The sequence below is a fragment of the Macaca nemestrina genome, chromosome 3, assembly GCF_043159975.1.
Source record: "Macaca nemestrina isolate mMacNem1 chromosome 3, mMacNem.hap1, whole genome shotgun sequence".
Lineage (NCBI taxonomy): Eukaryota > Metazoa > Chordata > Mammalia > Primates > Cercopithecidae > Macaca > Macaca nemestrina.
In genome coordinates this window covers 1191698-1209072 of record NC_092127.1, presented here as the reverse complement: position 1 = coordinate 1209072, position 17375 = coordinate 1191698, and the positions used below count along the sequence as shown (strand labels likewise).

At 38.0% G+C, this 17375-nt stretch overlaps 1 long non-coding RNA gene across 1 annotated transcript in view; it reads left to right on the top strand.

Moving 5' to 3' along the window:
* Positions 1–13792, top strand: part of LOC105466526 (uncharacterized) — a 28711-nt gene extending 14919 nt beyond the window's left edge. The window contains exons 2-3 of the long non-coding RNA XR_978235.2: positions 4667–5198; positions 11947–13792. This is a non-coding gene — a long non-coding RNA (uncharacterized lncRNA). The remainder of the gene's footprint in view (positions 1–4666; positions 5199–11946) is intronic.
* The last annotated feature ends 3583 nt before the right edge of the window (positions 13793–17375 follow it).

The following is a 17375-nucleotide window of genomic DNA, read 5'->3' as shown; positions in this document are numbered from 1 at the left end:
CTACTGAGTGTTTATTACTTTCACACTGTATAAAGTCAAAAAATCTTAAGTCAAAGAATAAAAAAGTCTGTACTTAATTGAACTAAAGAAAGTTTCAGTCAATTAAAGATCTACGTCAGGAAGAGAGACAAAGTAAGACTTCTGTAGAGAAAAAAAGGGGGCATTCAAAGAGCTGCAATGCTTACACACATTTTTAAATCATTGTAAAACAAAACAAGATAATTTCTGTGATTGGCCTGGAGGCTAATAAACTGTGTTGGTTTTGAGGCCTGCCTACAGGTGGGACTGTTGCTATCGCGTAATTCAGCAGTAATGATTTGGCCTGTGCAGTATTAGAAATCACTTTGAATATACGTTGAGTGGAAGTGCTTTCTGCTAGTCATTGTCATCAGCAAACATTTCCTAAATGCTTACCGAGTGTGTGTGCAATACTGTCCTTGGCTTGCCACTAGCTGTTTCCACCTGCAGCCATTTCCAGGACAAATCCTCATTGACTGATGTACCCAGCAAGAAACAAACATTTTAGTTTCTCTTTTTTTTTTGAGACAGAGTCTTGCTCTGTTGCCCAGGCTGGAGTGCAATGGCATGATATCTGCTCACTGTAACCTCTGCCTCCTGGGTTCAAGCGATTCTCCTACCTCAGCCTCCCAAGTAGCTGGGATTACAGGCACACACCACCATGCCTGGCTAATTTTTGTATTTTTACAGAGATAGTGTTTCACCATGTTAGCCAGGCTGGTCTCAAACTCCTGATCTTAGGTGATCCTCCCACCTTGACCTCCCAAAGTGCTGGGATGACAGGTGTGAGCCACTATGCCTGCCCTAGCTTTTGTTTAAATGGCACACTGATATGGTTTGTCTGTGTCCCCACCCAAATCTCATCTTGAATTTCCATGTGTTGTGGGAGGGGCCTGGTGGGAGGTGATTGAATCATGGGGACAGGTCTTTCCTGTGCTGTTCTCGTGATAGTGATTAAATCTCATGAGATCTGATGGTTTTAAAAAGGGGAGTTTCCCTGCACAAGCTCTGTCTCTCTTTGGCTGCTGCCATCCACGTAAGATGTGACTTGCTCCTTCTTGCCTTCTGCCATGATTGTGAGGCTTCCCCAGCTGTGTGGAACTGTGAGTTCTCCATGAAACCTGTTTCCTTTGTAAATTGCCCAGTCTCAGGTCTGTCTCTATCAGCAGTGTGGAAACAGACTAACACACAGACACTACGTTTCTACATAGACCCCCAAGTGTTTTCGTTTTGCTGTAAGTATGACAAGCATTTTTTTCCCTTCTGAGTCAATATTTAATTCCATCTATAAATGAACAAAAATGAGAGAAAGCTCACTAGCAAATACTATTTAAAATAACTTTTTTATACAAGGCACTTTCTACAAAATTACAGTCATTGTAAAGAACACAGGTTTAACCTTAATATATTCCTTTGTTTGGTGAGCTAAATTGAGAACCAATGAAGTTTTAAATGCATAGGGGAAAAAAGAAGCAATAGGAAACCAAGAGAGCAAATGCTGTTTCAAATTAAATGAGGGTAGAATTCAAGGAATTCTAATACCACAAATACACCTCTAAATTTAATTCCCATTGGTTTCAGGTACAACTCTTAATTCCTACTTCACCTCTTTTTATGTTGTGGGGAAAAAAAATGATCAAGAGAGAAAATAAATTGGTAATTTCAAAGCTTTTTTACAGAATACACCCTTGAAAGTTTATACAAAGTGCCAGAGTCACTTGAACTTTTAAAGATCGAACTTTTTCTAGCAGTGAGTTGAACAATATTAGAGCAATAATCTATTACCCTTTAGTTAAGTTCTAAAGTTGGTACTTGACTGTAATCACAGGAGACTTTAGCAGCCCCCAACCACAGCTAAAAGTCCAGCCCATGCACCAGCACTTTCATGTACTCACTGGAATGGCCGGTAAGGGCTAATGGTGTTACCCGAGAGCCTACTTCACCTTCACACTGTTGCAGTGAAATAAAAGACAGTGACGAATCTCTAAGCAAAAGGTTTTCCTTGAGAATATATATAAAAACAGAATTGCAGTGCAGGGTGTACGCACAGCCCACGGTGGTCTTTTATGCCCTAGGAAGAAAGGAAGAGGTTGGAGTTTTCTTGGGAAGGAGAAATGTGATGTGAATTGTTTTCAAAGTGAGTTCACTGGTGCTAGTGAAGACTGTCGGGAGCTGGCAAATCCCACAGGGTGAGGAATGGTGGCAGGTACAGTTTCACCTGGACATTCTTAGAGTCAGGGCAAGTCATTTGGGCAGCCTCCGGGCAAAACTGGTCTTAAGGTTCTAACTGCTCTTCTGGTAGCTGGGCTTTCCAGACAGTTCCCGGAGTGGGTGCTTTGTGTCCTGCTTTTTACCAAAACCCCTTCACTCTGATTCTTTGCGTGTGACAGGAGTAACTCCAGTTCACATAATCACTTCTCAAGCACTAGCAGGGCCTGTGGTAATGTGGAGAGTCAGGCTCACAGCACTCCCTGATCATCAGTGGGCACGTATTTTGGTTTTAGATGAGGCATTGAGACACAAAAAGCAATTTTATTCTTAGATACATGGCAACTTTGATGGTACAGCCAATGGCTAAAATGAGGCTTACTATTAATTGGGTTTTGAAAGTAATATTTAGTAATTTTGGGGGTCTCTGTAGATTGACTTTCTTGTACAATTGTTGTTATTGTTAGCATCTTTGCATTTTGTGGCTTTAACACGGGTAGTTTATTACCATAATGAGAGATACCTTTATTTCTTTCTGCTATGTGACTTCTAAAAATCCTTGAGGACGGATTATTAAATTTAGCTGTTTTTCAGTGAATTTAAATATTGCTGAAGAAAAATATTCTAATTTAACCGAAGTCACTGAAAAAATTAAGCAGTTAGAATTAAAATAAGAAGTCACCACTTCTTTGCTGGAATAATTTCTTTATTGAGGAAGTTAAGAACATGAAGGCATGCAGGCTGGTACTTGCCTTCCACCAACAAACTATAAGAAGGGCTTAGAGTCTGTGTATCTTTTCTCGGTGACGTAAACAGAATGGTCTCAGTCATATTCGTTTCATGCCATTTCCCTACTCGTGTGCTCTTCTTACTTTGAGGTTTGGAATCACAGAATCATACTGGAAAGGATTCCAAATGTAGTTTTGTCTTTAGAAAAGCAAACTATGCTACCTCATTAATGTTTTACTCCAAAGGAGATTTTCAAAATATACTTGGCAGGGTTTAAAAACTGCTGGAGCTGCACTTTAGAAGTGTGGTTTTTGAAACCATCGCATAAATACAGATAAACTTTATATTCATCCTTTGGTGTTTACTAACCATACAGAAAAGGAATATTTAAAGCCCAACAAGTCTCATATTGCAGTTTCGGATGCCACATTTCTCCAAGTGTAAACAGAAATAATTAAGGTAATTATTGCTTGAGTCCTCTGGCAGTAAAGTACATTTATTTTAAGCAATAGATGTTCAAAAAGATGTTTGAAAATGCATGGCTCTACCTGAACCACAATTGCATAAGGAAAGAGAAAAAAATATATCTGCAGCAAGATTTTTACAAGCCTGCTGCAGCCTTTTTTGCCCATGTAAATAGTTTCACTGCTGAAAAGCTGAGTCATTGCTTTTTCCAACAATGGTTTCTCACTAAGTAAAAGAAAACAATCTCTCTCTTTTTTTTTTTTTTCCCCCAGAAGCCAATACACAGAGGCTGTTAATTAGTGTGTCTATGGGTGGCATTTGAGACTCTACCAGGCCAAGCATTCTCCATCGTGGCTAAAGTATCAAATTACCCCCAGCAAGAGGCCCCCTAAAGCCCCTAGCATGCCAGCAACACCCCCAGCCCATTTTGGATTTTGCAGAAAGAGGAATTTGAAGGACTATTAAACACTGTGTAAAATGCTCACAACAGATCAGCATAAAGCCACACAGTGCAGGTGTTTCTGTAATTGGAACAATGCTCTGTGTTCAGTGGCCTCACACTCTCCTTCTTCTCCAGCACTGCTTTGGGTTTTACAAAGCGGTTCAGGAAACCAAAGTGCTGACTGGACTTTTCTGAAAATTTAGGCCTCCACGTTTGGTATAAAGTCAAGAGGTGGGTTTTGTTTTTCCACCAACCTTTTCTTAAGGAGCTGGCATTTCCATCAGGAAGATGGGCATTTACAGTTCCTTGAATAAGGCTATTTGAAATCAAATATTCCAGATGCATGACAAGTTGACACATGAGGGATTAAAGAATATGTTGTATGCAGAACATATTGCAAATGGTACAAACGCCTTTATTTCTGGAACTACTTTACAAATTTGAGCTAACAGTATTTGCAGAGTAATCCTTAGATTAATCCAAATAATGTGATTGCATGCGTTATCTGCTTACTGCTTCCACTCGAATGTCTTAGGTTGCTAAACACTGCCCCTAATTTCTGTTATGTTTGCAGATAACATGCTGATAGAAATTGTAAAGAACCAATGAAGGAAGATGATCCTTTGGGTGTTTAGCAGGCAGAGTGCTTTCATTTTGCGTATTCTCTCCTCAGCTGTGTAACACCTTTGTTCCGTGAGCCATGCTCTCTGATTGCTACGAGAAGCACCTTGTTTTTCATGCTGCCTTTAGCAGAGTCTGCAGTTTGCTACGTTGCTAAAAAGCTCCCTCTTTTTCCACTTGCAGGTGATGAGTCTATGAAGCAAGGTGTTCTCTTTGTACAATTATCTGGACCCCTGGTGCATTTGAAGGCTGAATACCTCTGCTGTGGGGAAGAGCTGCTCTGACAGAGAAATGGCTTTCCTTGAGAAAACGGCTCACTGCTGAAGAAGTCTCTATTATGAAGAGGCTTCTTGTTAAAATAATTATTTGCTTCAGTGCAGGTTGATGACAAATAATAATATAAGAACAAATATTAGAACATGGGCTACAGAAGATCCATCTCCAAGCTTCCCAACTTTCTTTTCCAGAGATTCGGGAACAAGATAGAAGACCATGCCTATGCCTCGTCCCCCTGATCGTCAAGTTGAAACAGTGGAGGAATTGGAAGTTAGTTTAGCTGAAAAGAAAACTAAAATGAAAATTTAAAAATTTACAAAGTATCAGTTATGAAAGTGACCTTTAAGAGAAGATTGAAAATTAGGCCATTTACACTCAGCATAACCAAAAGTAGACAAGACCCCTTCATGAATTCCTAGAGTCATCTCTATAAATTATGGTATGTAATGTATATCGTCAACAGGACGATAATCTGTTTGATGTTGATGCTGAGGCTTCTCACTGGAAAGGTCATCTACTTGCCTGTATGGTGTATTATGGTATGATCACAAGCTCTCCTTGTACTTCATATTTCATTAGTTGAAGTGGTGAAAATTTAATGTAAATGACTAAAATATTATTCAACACTGATATCAGCCATTGGACACTTTATCTATCTTGCTCATTTTTATCATTTATACATTACTTCAGGTACTGGTTATTTTTGATTTTATATGTATATCATATAAATGTTTCCCATATAAAATTATCTTTCATGAAGACAGAAACTGCCAAATAGAATTATGGCTTAATGGGGATATTTTTATAATATGCCTGGCGTGGTATTCAGGCCACTTGTCTAATAACTTCGGTCCTGATATATTGAAAGCATATTTACGAATATGTTGCACATCATTGAAGGACAAAAGATTCATTTCCTTGTTATAGATGCCATTAGTTTCATTTTATATGAGTGCATTTCATCAACTTACTGCCATTTCCTTGAAATTAGCAAACGAATCCTCTTATTTTTAATTGATAAATTGCAATTTATATGAGTGTGCTTGCTGAGAGATGACTTGAAATGAACGTGAGTAAGTCTGAGTTCGGATTATAGACATTTCACTGTGCATCAGAAAATGAAAAGCAACAATGATGATATAGCAGTTTTTGTTAAAATAAATCAACTTTGAAAGAGAATAACATTCAAAACAATTGATCTTCTTAGAGTAACATTTTAAATCGTAATTATGATATGATTTTTTTGAAGGAGAAATGAAAGGATTGGGGTTTTCTGACTTTATCCTTGCAAGTACTTGTATGTTTCATTTGGCACAACAGATGAATTCTTGTGTAGCTGTTTCTGTGTCTGTCCCAGTAATTTATTCCTAAGTTAAATACCTGAAGGAAGATTGCTAACTACAGGAATCTGATAATGAATTGTTTTGTTATTATAGAACATAACTGAAGTCTTCTTGTTAAATGTGGCTTTTTGCTTTAAAATTAATTTTAAGGTGGATTTGAATTGAGTACAATTTTTTAAGTATAATGTTGATGATTTGCATTAGTGGAAAACCTCAGCCAAATGATGGACAGGACATGGGACATGCAAAACCTCCAATAGTCACAACAGCCTGGAGTCCTTTCTTTGCCTCCAAGAGCGGTATTGTACACTTTAAAAGCTTGCCCAGGGCCAGTGGCTAACATATTTCTATTTTACAAGCAGTTTTGCCTAACTTCTAGTTACTGGTATTAAAAGCAACATTTAGAAAAATAAGTAGAAATTATAAGCTTTGCCAGCTTGAACACGCAAATGAAGAAGTTATAAGTAAGTGAATGTTCCAGACAGGGAAGTGTACGTAGGAGACTGGAGTAGGCCTTTTAACAATGAAAGTGCTTGTTTTCAATTTCAAAACATTTATTCTATCATAAATATGTATACTCATAAGGAAAAATATACAACATGAACCAAAAATGTGTTACAAATTGGTTCTTTTATGTGTGATACACAAATGTATGTGTTTTTTGTAACTTGTCTACTTTCTTTACTTGTCTATTTTTATTGTGAGATGTTGTTGAAATTTTATTGTAACTCTTGCATTATAATTTTTTGAAATATACTGAAATCACACAGACACATAGATGCACATGAAGAAGTATCACTAAAATACAACAGAATAAAGAGTATTAAACATGTGAATCTTCCAAAATAAGGCAAGAAAATGGAAGCAGAACAAAAAATAAATGGGACAAAAAGAAAACATCTTCTAAGGTGGTAAAACCTTAAACCAACACATATTAGTGCATTAACTAAAATACCCTGAGAACAGCATGTAAAAAGAAATTGTTATTGTAAATGAAAATTAGTCCATGAATTGATTAACTGGAAAACAAACTGTACAGCAAGATGCTGTTTAAAGAAACACACTTGAAATATTAAGAAAGAGACAAATGGAATGTGCATGAAAAGAAACCTGGAGACCAACAAAGCACTCAGCATAAGGAAACGGGGGTGTCAGTATTATTATTTCAAAAAGGCAGACTCCAACACAATCAGCAAACCACAAATAAAAAGTTGCAGGATCATGTAAAGTACAATTAAATGGGAAGCAAAAATAATTTTAAACGCATCTAATAACAGTGTTTCAAAAACTTGTGAGGCCAAAACTGGCAGAAGTAAGGAGAGGAATAGGCAAATAGAGATTTTAATACCTCTCTTTTAGCAATTGATAGAAAAACAGAGAAAAAATAAGTAATAATATAGAAGATTTAATCAACCCTATCAATCAAACTGACCTAATTGATATTTCTAGAACATTACGCCCTAACTTCAGTGTTGCGGGAAGTCAGGGACCCCAATGGAGGGAGCGGCCAAAGCCATGACAGCAGAACATAAACTGTGAAGATTTCGTGGACATTTACACCTTCCTATCAATGACACTGCGTGCACAGCGGGACATGGAAGTTCATTAGTGATTCTAGTTTCGCCCTGACCTCCTGCCTTGTGATCTTTTGTCACCTTTGAAGCATGTGGTCTCTGTGACCCCCACCCTATTCATGCACTCCCTCCCCTTTGAAAATTGCTAATGAAAACTTGCTGGTTTTACGGCTCAGGGGGCATCACGGAACCTGCCAACATGTCACCCCGGACACCCAGCTTTAAAATTTCTCTCTTTTGTACTCTTTCCCTTTATTTCTCAGACCGGCCAACATGTAGGGAAATAGAAAAGAACCCACGCTGAGTATCGGGGATGGGTTTTCCCTGATACTTCAGAACACACATTTTTCAAGGCACATGGAACTTTAATCAAGGTAGATGATAGGTTGATCAATAAATCAAACCTTAATAACCTTTATAGGATCAAAATCCTCTAAAAAGCCTTTGTTCTGATTCTCTTACTACAACAGTATGAAAATAGATACCAAAAATAGTGAAATAGCTAAACATTCCCAAATACTTTGAAATTAACGAATTTCTGAATTACTTAGGTCAAAGAAGAAAAGCAAGGGAAATTAAAACATTTTATATCAAATTATCTTGAAACAAATACTAGAAGAGAAGTCTAAAATAATCATCTCAGCTTATGATTAAAAAGCTATGAAATTAAGAGCAAATTAAACACAGGAGGTAGAAGAAGGATCCAATAAAAATGAAAGTAGGAATAAATAACTTAAAAAAACTGACAGTGGAGAAAATCAGCAGAGACAAATCTAATGCTTTGAAAGAATTGATAAAACTGATGAACACTTAGCAAGACTGATAAAGAAAAAAAAAATTTTGAGTATGAAGGATGAAGGGAGGGAGGTCACTGTATACCCCTCAAATACCAAAATCCTTATGCCAATTAATTCAACTAGTTGGATGAAATGGAAAAAAAACTTTTTCAGGACACAAGTTACTGAAATAGACTCACCAAGATATAGAAAAAAAAATAGATGTGTACACTGGATTCATAATATTAAAAAGGTATTAATGACTCATTGGTAAATTCTATCAAATATTTTGTGAAGAAATAATATCAGTCTTACAAACTCAGAAAATAGTGAAGGAAGAAAAAATTCATAACTTGCCTAATAAAACCACCACATAATTGATATTAAAATCTGACCAAGATCTTAGAAAGGAAATTACAAACAATATTCTATCTGTCATGAATATAGACTGAAAAGTCTTAAAAAAAAATGTGAGAAGCTAGAATCCAGTAATCGGTCCAAAGTGAGACTCCAGGATCTAAGATTGGTTAAACAACCAAAAATCTATCGGTTCTTCACCATATTAACATAATAAAGGAAAAAGCATATTATTTTTTCAAAAGATACAGAAAAATAAATTTTCTAAAATTACTAGGTATTTAAGTTTTAAATGCCATGCAGAACATTAAGAATAAAAGGGAAATTTCTTTATGTGATAAAGGACATCTCACAAAACCCTAAAATTATCATACAAAATTATCATAGTAAAATCTGTACATTTAAAATGTATATGACTTACTGTATGTAAGTGAAACTCCAAAAATATGACAAGTTAAATGTTTACATGTTTTGTGTGTACTTTAGAATGAGTGTACTCATGAGTAGTGCAAGCTGTTTTATATGCCTGTTAGGTTAGGCTCATTAACGTGTCTCTGAAATCACACATATGTTTAATAATTTTTTGAGTGATAAATATATTATTTATCAGGAGATGTTTTATGTCTTCTAATTTTATTTTAGAATTTTCTGACTATGATTCTGCCAATATTTGCTTTATTTATTTATTTATTTAATTAAAAAAAATTTTTTTTGAGACGGCGTCTCACTCTGTCACCCAGGCTGGAGTGCAGTGGTGCAATCTCAGCTCACTGCAACGTCCACCTCCTGGGTTCAAGCAGTTCTCCTGCCTCAGCCTCCCGAGTAGCTGGGATTACAGGCACGCGCCATCACACCCAGTTAATTTTTCTGTTTTTAGTAGAGACAGGGTTTCACCATGTTGACCAGGATGGTCTCAATCTCTTGACCTTGTGTTTTCTTTATTTTAAGGCTGAGTTATTAAATGCATTGAGGTTGATTATGAAAGTGGCCATGCAATTTTCCCCTCCCTAAATTCGCGCCTTTCTGATATGCTGTGGCAGGTCCTTCCACCCTTGGATACTTGGAGTCTTGCTCTACCTCCTGAATTTAGCCTTCCGTGTCATTTTGACAGGCGGGATATTAGGAAAAGTGAGAATGGTGGAAACTTTAAAATCACAAGTGTTTTGGTTTTCCCATTTCTTGCTACTCTTGGGATTCCTGTTAACACCGTTATGTGAAGAGGCCATGGACAGACTGCTGGCTCCTAAGAGACAGGTGACCTTGTCCCTCTAGTCACACAAGCTGAAAATCACCAGCTGAATTGTGAGCTACGTATGTGATTGTTTTAAGTCACAAAGCTTCTGGGTGTTTGTTACATAGCAACACGTTCTGATATAAGACATGAGTTTAAAACTGTAACAACCTCCTTTTGAATGGGCAATTTCCTAATTATTTAATGACCTACCTTCATGCTACACTCATCCAATATTAATAGGGCTACCTTGCTTTATTTTGGTTAGTATTTGTGTGGTTCATCTTTCACCATAATTTTATTTTCAGTCTTTCTCTTTTTTCTTAGTGCGTTTCTTGTGAAAATAAGTAAATTTTTGATATTTTTGTTACATGTAATCGCAGAAGATAACTTGAATCCTGTGAATTAGATGGTCATTGGCAATGACTGTGGTCTTCATTTTTACTTTTGCTGCCATCTTTTGGAATTCCTTCTATTTGCCGTGTTTGCTATGTCATTTTTCGCTTCTCTGTATTTTTTCTTCGATTTCATTTTAAGTTTAACTTGATTTAAAAGTCACATAGCAAAAATCTGTTGTTTTATGTGCTTGAAAGTTTTTATAAGTATCTTTCAAAAATCCAAAATTATTGTTATCCTATATACATCCTCCTCCTGAAAATGTACACATTTTGGAATGCTTTTGGCTCTAATCACGCCCTCAAGCTTATATTTTATTCTTATCCTGATTTTACATACTTACAGATTTTATTCTGTAAATTAAATATTTTTGACATTATATGTGGAAAATATTCTTTTAGGTTTGCCCATGTTTACCAATTTCTTTGCCTATTCCTTTGTGAATCTCAGGTATCACTTTTGAGTTTATTTTTCTTTTCTTGGAATATAAACTTGGAAGTCGCTTTACAATAAGTTCTGTTATAGTCAACTTTCTCAATTCTAATTTATCTGATAATTTATTTTCCTCTTGCAGTTATGTTTTTTAAAGATAACTTGAATAAATACACATGTCTAAGTTATAAGCTGTATGTATATATTTTACTGCCTTCTAGCATAGGATATTATTTGCTATCAAAATTCTGTCAATTTGTCTGTTTTTTAAATAGGTGATTTATTTTCTTTCTGACTGTTTCTAATACTCTTTCTTTATTATTATTATTTTCTATTTAACAGAGTTAAATGTTGACATTTCCACAAAGCAAAAGCAATGGAAAGGAAAGTTTTTTTGCAACTTAGCACCGATCAAAATATTTATACCAAACTGCACTAGTAGTCATTACATTATTTACCAGTACACACAAGCAGTAATGTATGAAATAAAAGATGATTTTACTGGATGATATATTGATGAAACAGTGAAAATTATTATATTGAATCTCAACCCTAAAGTATATGACTTTTTTTAATAGAATTTCATTTTTACATGTAACAAGTTAAAATCTTATTTTAGTCTTTAAATGCACTGGAATTCTCTTCAGTAATTTTTTAAGAAAATAAATAAATCTTAACACCAATAAGTTTGAGAACTTCTTAGATGAATCTAAATTAGAAGCAATTTAGACAATTTTATTTTTATTCTGTTTTCCTCTATTTACCTCCCTGTACGTAGGTCTGTATACTTTTCTCAAAAGGTTTTTATGGATCACTAATTCCTCGTTAGTTGTATCTAATTTTCTCCTTAATCTTTTCATTGAATTTTAAATGTCAATCACTTTTTCATATACAGGCATTTTAGATTCTGTGTCTGATATCTCCATTGTATTTAGTATTATAAGTCTGATAGGCTGTAGTTCCTCATATATTATCATTATCATTATTTTTATTATTTTACTGTTAAATAATAAACGGTCTGTCCAAACTTAATTCCTAGAAACTCTGTTAAGTTTGTCTGTCCAAACTTAATTCCTAGGAACTCTGAGGAGCCTGGGTGAGGAATGGCATCCAATAAAGGTATTCCTTTATTCCTGACAGGAACCAAGAGGGGTTACCCACCTGGGAGCACTTTAAGGTAATGTTTACAGGAGATTTCCCTGATCCTGCACAGAATGTAAATTCAAACCCCAGACTATATGAGGAAAGGCCTGCCAATTTTCAGAGGAAAACTTAATCTCAGTTTTAGAAATCACATGGAATGTACGAAGACAAACTGTTTTCTGGGTTCACACCATTTTGAGCAGTGGTCCCCAACCATTCTGGCAAAAGGAACCGGTTTTGTGGAAGACACCTTTTCAATGGGGGACGGTTTTCAGGGCGAAACTGGCCCACCTCAGATCATCGGGCATGAATTAGATTTTCATAAGGAGACCGCAACCCAGATCCCTCATACGCACAGTTCACAACCGGGTTCGCGCTCCTGTGAGAATCTGATGCCGCGGCTGATCTGACCCGAGCTCTGGTCAGTAATGCTCCATTGCCCCACACTCACCTCCCGCTGTGCGCCCAGTTCCCAGCAGACCACAGAGGGTACTGGTCAGCAGCCCAGGGGCCGGGGACCCCTGATTTAAATGACAATTTTCAGCCTATGAACGGTTACTGAGGTTAGGGCACCATTAGTTGTCCTGAGTTTATGCAGCAGTCAGAGATTGAGAGTCTCCTGTCTGCCAGGGCTAAGTTCCAGTGTCTCATTTCTATCAAAGCTCTCTGCTCCCGCCAAAGGCGTTTGCATCCAGGACAGCCCCAATCTCTGTATTTATTTACCACTCTGGGATCAGCTTCCTCTTTTGGGGGTGGGGGAAACAGAGTGGGAGGCCCTTAGGAATGTCCCTTACCTTTCTGTAAACTCAGCAATGCATTTAAAATTTATGATTGTAATCATCCAGTGTCTATATGTTTTATGCCAGAAAGGGGTTTCAGAGTATCTACCTTGCCATTCTGATGGAAAAATAAATCTATATCCCAGGGCCCTCAGGTGCTTTCTGAAGTAATTTACACATGTACCTAGTTTTGTCCTTGTGTTCGTGTCCTTATATAATTATATATATTAATTATATATAATTACATTTATATTAAATAATATAAGGAATATTATTTCTTATATTAAATAATACAAATAATTAAGAAATGTTATATAAGGGCCTGAAAACAAGGATATTGCAAAGCATGTGTCTTTTGCTGCATTGAAAAATTTTAATCAAACAGTAACAGTTAACCAAGATTATCTCGTTTACAAAGTTACAAAGTTTACAAAGTTATTTCACTTGAGTTAGGCAAACTTGAAAGCTTCCTGGTTTCAGGCAACCAGAGAAGAGAAGAAAATTACTGTTTGAGGAATTTGGGCCCCAGGAAACATGATTCACTGTGTACCTGCTTTACAGAAAAAATAAATATATACAGCTGTGAACAAAACCACTATAATTTTCAAAACTCTCTCATTTTCTGAAGCGTTCCATTTCTAAGTCTGCTCTGAGTCATCTGGCTCATCAGAACAAAACAAACATTGAGGCTCTCCCCTACTGTATTTTAAACTAAGTGATAGGTTGGAAATTATAGTGCTGACAGGCCTGATGGGATTAGAATGCTGACACACAGATAATCCCACTGTTTCTTTTAGCTCATTCAGCCCATGTGGTTTGATGTAAACAGTGTAATATCACCTGCCTCCCTCTGCATGCCCATTAAAAAATGCAAATAAATCCTGGCTTACTTTGACTTTAATGGTTATGGTGTCTGCATTTTGTATTCTCTACTATCAGAGCATTGGTCTAATTCCATTCAAAGTTTGGCCTTCTAAAAACTTTGACTTTCTAGAACGCACCTTTTTTTTTTTTTTTCTTTTCTTTTTTTTTTTTTTTTTTACATTGCACAACTGGGGTGTTTATCTGGCTTTTAGTCAATGACTATGGTCCATCTACTTCCTGCATTGATTACTTGATTTGTGGTGAAGGAATAACGAAGTAATCCAAAGTCAGAGGATTTCTTTTACAATACTGCTTGCAGAAGCAAACCCTGGAAGTTTGGACTTTTCTTTTTAATATTATATTTCTGATGAAGTTTGATGAACCAGAAAAAATTGTACTTTTTTTTTTTTCAGATCTGAGGTCTTCCTTTGCCACCCAGTCTGGAGAGCAGTGTGATCATAGCTCACTGCAACCTTGAAGTGCTGGGCTCAAGTGATCTTCCCACCCCAGCTGCCCAAGTAGCTATAGGACTACAGGTGTGCATCACACACCTGGGAATTTTGCTTGTTTGTTTTAGAGATGAGGTTTTGCTATGTTGCCCAGGCTTGTCTCAAAATTCCTGGCCTCAAGCAATCCTCATGGCTGAGTCTTTGAAGGCACTGGGATTACAAGCCTGAACTACTATTCCTTGCCTTGAAGTTTTCTTTTTAATGTTATATTTCCAGAGAAATTTGGTGAGTCTGAAAAATTAGAATTTTTTTTTTTTTTTTTAGAGATGGGGTCTCCCCCTGTTGCCCGGGCTGGAGTGCAGTGGCGCAGTCTTGGCTCATTGCAATGTCTGCCTCATGGGTTCTAGGAATTCTCCCGGCTCAGCCTCCCAAGCAGCTGGGATTACAGGCACATACCGCCACGCCCAGCTAATTTTTTGTATTTTGGTAGAGACAGGGTTTTACCATGTTGCCCAGGCTAGTCTCAAACTCCTGAGCTCAGGCAATCCACACGCCTTGGCCTCCCAAAGTGCTAGAATTATAGGCGTGAGCCACTGTGCCTGGCCAAAAATTAGAACTTTTTAATAATACAGACAATAGGATAAATGAAATAAATAGAATAATTTGGGCGACTGAAATAAAAAGATTCACTCCAATAGTTAAATATTTTAGATTTTATATTTAACCTACTTTATAGACAGATCAAAGATGTTTTTCATAATAGAACACAATATGCCAAATTATGTAATTGTTTGACTAGGAGGTTGGTTCTACTTAATGTCGTATATTTATGTTTGCATATGACAAAAGTCTTTGATTACAAGGATAAAATACCCCGGAAGCCACTTCTGCCCCTCCATGAGCAGAAATACTTCCCCTTCTTCTCCTCAGGACTCCGAGCTGGCTGGTATAGAGACCTTTTGGGACCTTCTGGCCCTTTCTTGTGGACTCAATAATGCATTTTGATGTTTAGAGTTGTAATTTATTTGGCATCTGGGTGTTTTATGGCCGAATCTGTGTTTGGTTATTCCCATGGAAATGTAGCCTGGACCCACGATGTCTAGGTATTTTTCTGAAATCATTTGTAAATGTAATTTAAGGGCATTTATACACACAGCGATTAAATTATGCATGTTATTTTACCTGTTCTGAGGGCTTGGAGTTTGGTTCCTTGCATGATCAGACAAGCCATTACATAGAGCTCATGTACCCCAGAGAATGTTCTGATGATTCTGCAGTGCTGATTCAGGAAGGTGTGCCCTATGGGATTGTTATGCACTGAATTGTATCCCCTACGATTCATACATTAGAGCCTGAATCCCCAATGTGAGTGCATTTGAACACAGGCCTTTACGGAGGTCATTATGTTAAATGAGTCCACAAGGGTGGAGCCATAATTCAATCGGACTGGTGTCCTTTTTTTTTCTTTTTTTTGAGACGGAGTCTCGCTCTGCCGCCCAGGATGGAGGGAGCGGCGCCATCTCGGCTCCCTGCAAGCTCCGCCCCCGGGTTCCCGCCATTCTCCTGCCTCAGCCTCCCGAGTAGCTGGGACCACAGGCGCCGCCACCTCGCCCGGCTAGTTTTTTGTATTTTTAGTAGAGACGGGGTTTCACCGTGTTAACCAGGATGGTCTCGATCTCCTGACCTCGTGATCTGCCCGCCTCGGCCTCCCCAAGTGCTGGGATTACAGGCGTGAGCCACCGCGCCTGGCCTCATTATATGTTTTAAACAGATACTTGATTTGCTCTTTCTCTTTGTGCTTTTATTCTGCCTTATATGTGAATTTTGTTTTTTTGTTTGTTTGTTTGTTTTGAGACGGAGTCTGGCTCTGCCGCCCAGGATGGAGTGAGCGGCGCCATCTCGGCTCCCTGCAAGCTCCGCCCCCCGGGTTCCCGCCATTCTCCTGCCTCAGCCTCCCGAGGAGCTGGGACCACAGGCGCCGCCACCTCGCCCGGCTAGTTTTTGTATTTTTAGTAGAGACGGGGTTTCACCGTGTTAGCCAGGATGGTCTGATCTCCTGACTTCGTGATCCGCCCGCCTCCGCCTCCCGAAGTGCTGGGATTACAGGCGGGAGCCCCCGCGCCCGGCCAGGACTGGTGTCCTTATAAGAAGAGAGACACGAGAAATGAGTGTGCGCAGAGAGAAGATGCCCCGTGAGGACACAGGGAAAAGGCGGCCATCTGCAAGCCCAGGGGAACATCTCAGGGGAAACCGAAGCCAGGGGTGCCTGGATCTTGGACTCCCAGCCTTCAGAGCCGCAAGAATGTCCATTGTTTAAACCACCCTGCCCAGTCTGTGGTATGTGTTTTTAATGATAATCCCAGTCAACTAATAAAGGAATGCTCTAGAACAAATAACTATGATGCACAAAGGATATTTTCCAATCATTTATTTCACTGTGTCTTAACCTATGTGGCATAAATAGCATAGATGTTCATATAATTGATTTCATTACTAAAGGATGATAGATACATTATTACTATAATATACTGTACTCCAATGTGCATTATTATTATTTTTTGAGACAGGGTCTCGCTCTTGTCACCCAGGCTGGACCAGGCTGGATGGAGTGCACTGGCACAATCTTGGCTCACTGTAGCCGCGGCCTCCTGGGTCCAAGGGATTCTCCTGTCTCAGCCTCCTAAGTGACTGGAATTACAGGCACCGGCCACCACGCCCAGCTAATTTTTTGTATTTTAGTAGAGATGGGGTTTCACCTTGTTGCCTGGCTGGTCTCCGGCTCCTGAGCTCCGGCAATCCACCTACCTTGGCCTCCCAAAATGCTAGGATTACAGGCGTGAGCCACTGCACCCGGCCCAATGTGCTTCTTTGATGAGGAAGAATTTAGTGAAGTTACCTTTCATAAGAATAACGACAATAGTAATAACTATATATAATAAGTATTCACTAACATATAACTAACAAATCTATAAGATTTGGCCTAATATTATAATAACTAGCATTTGATAAGTATTTCTAATGGCAAACCCTGTTCTCATTCCATGCTTTTCTTAATGTACTTAATAATATAATCCTTTTTCCCGATGAGCAAATTCAGAGTTCAGAGATACTAACTAACTTGCAAATGGTCATAAAGTTAATCATTACCTAGGACTCCAACATGTTCTCAGGAACCACCTGGGCGTGTACTCCACGGGGCAATATCATTCATCATGCATTTCAAGGTAGAATAAAAATTATGCACAAACATGGACTTGGTCCAAGCCTGTATT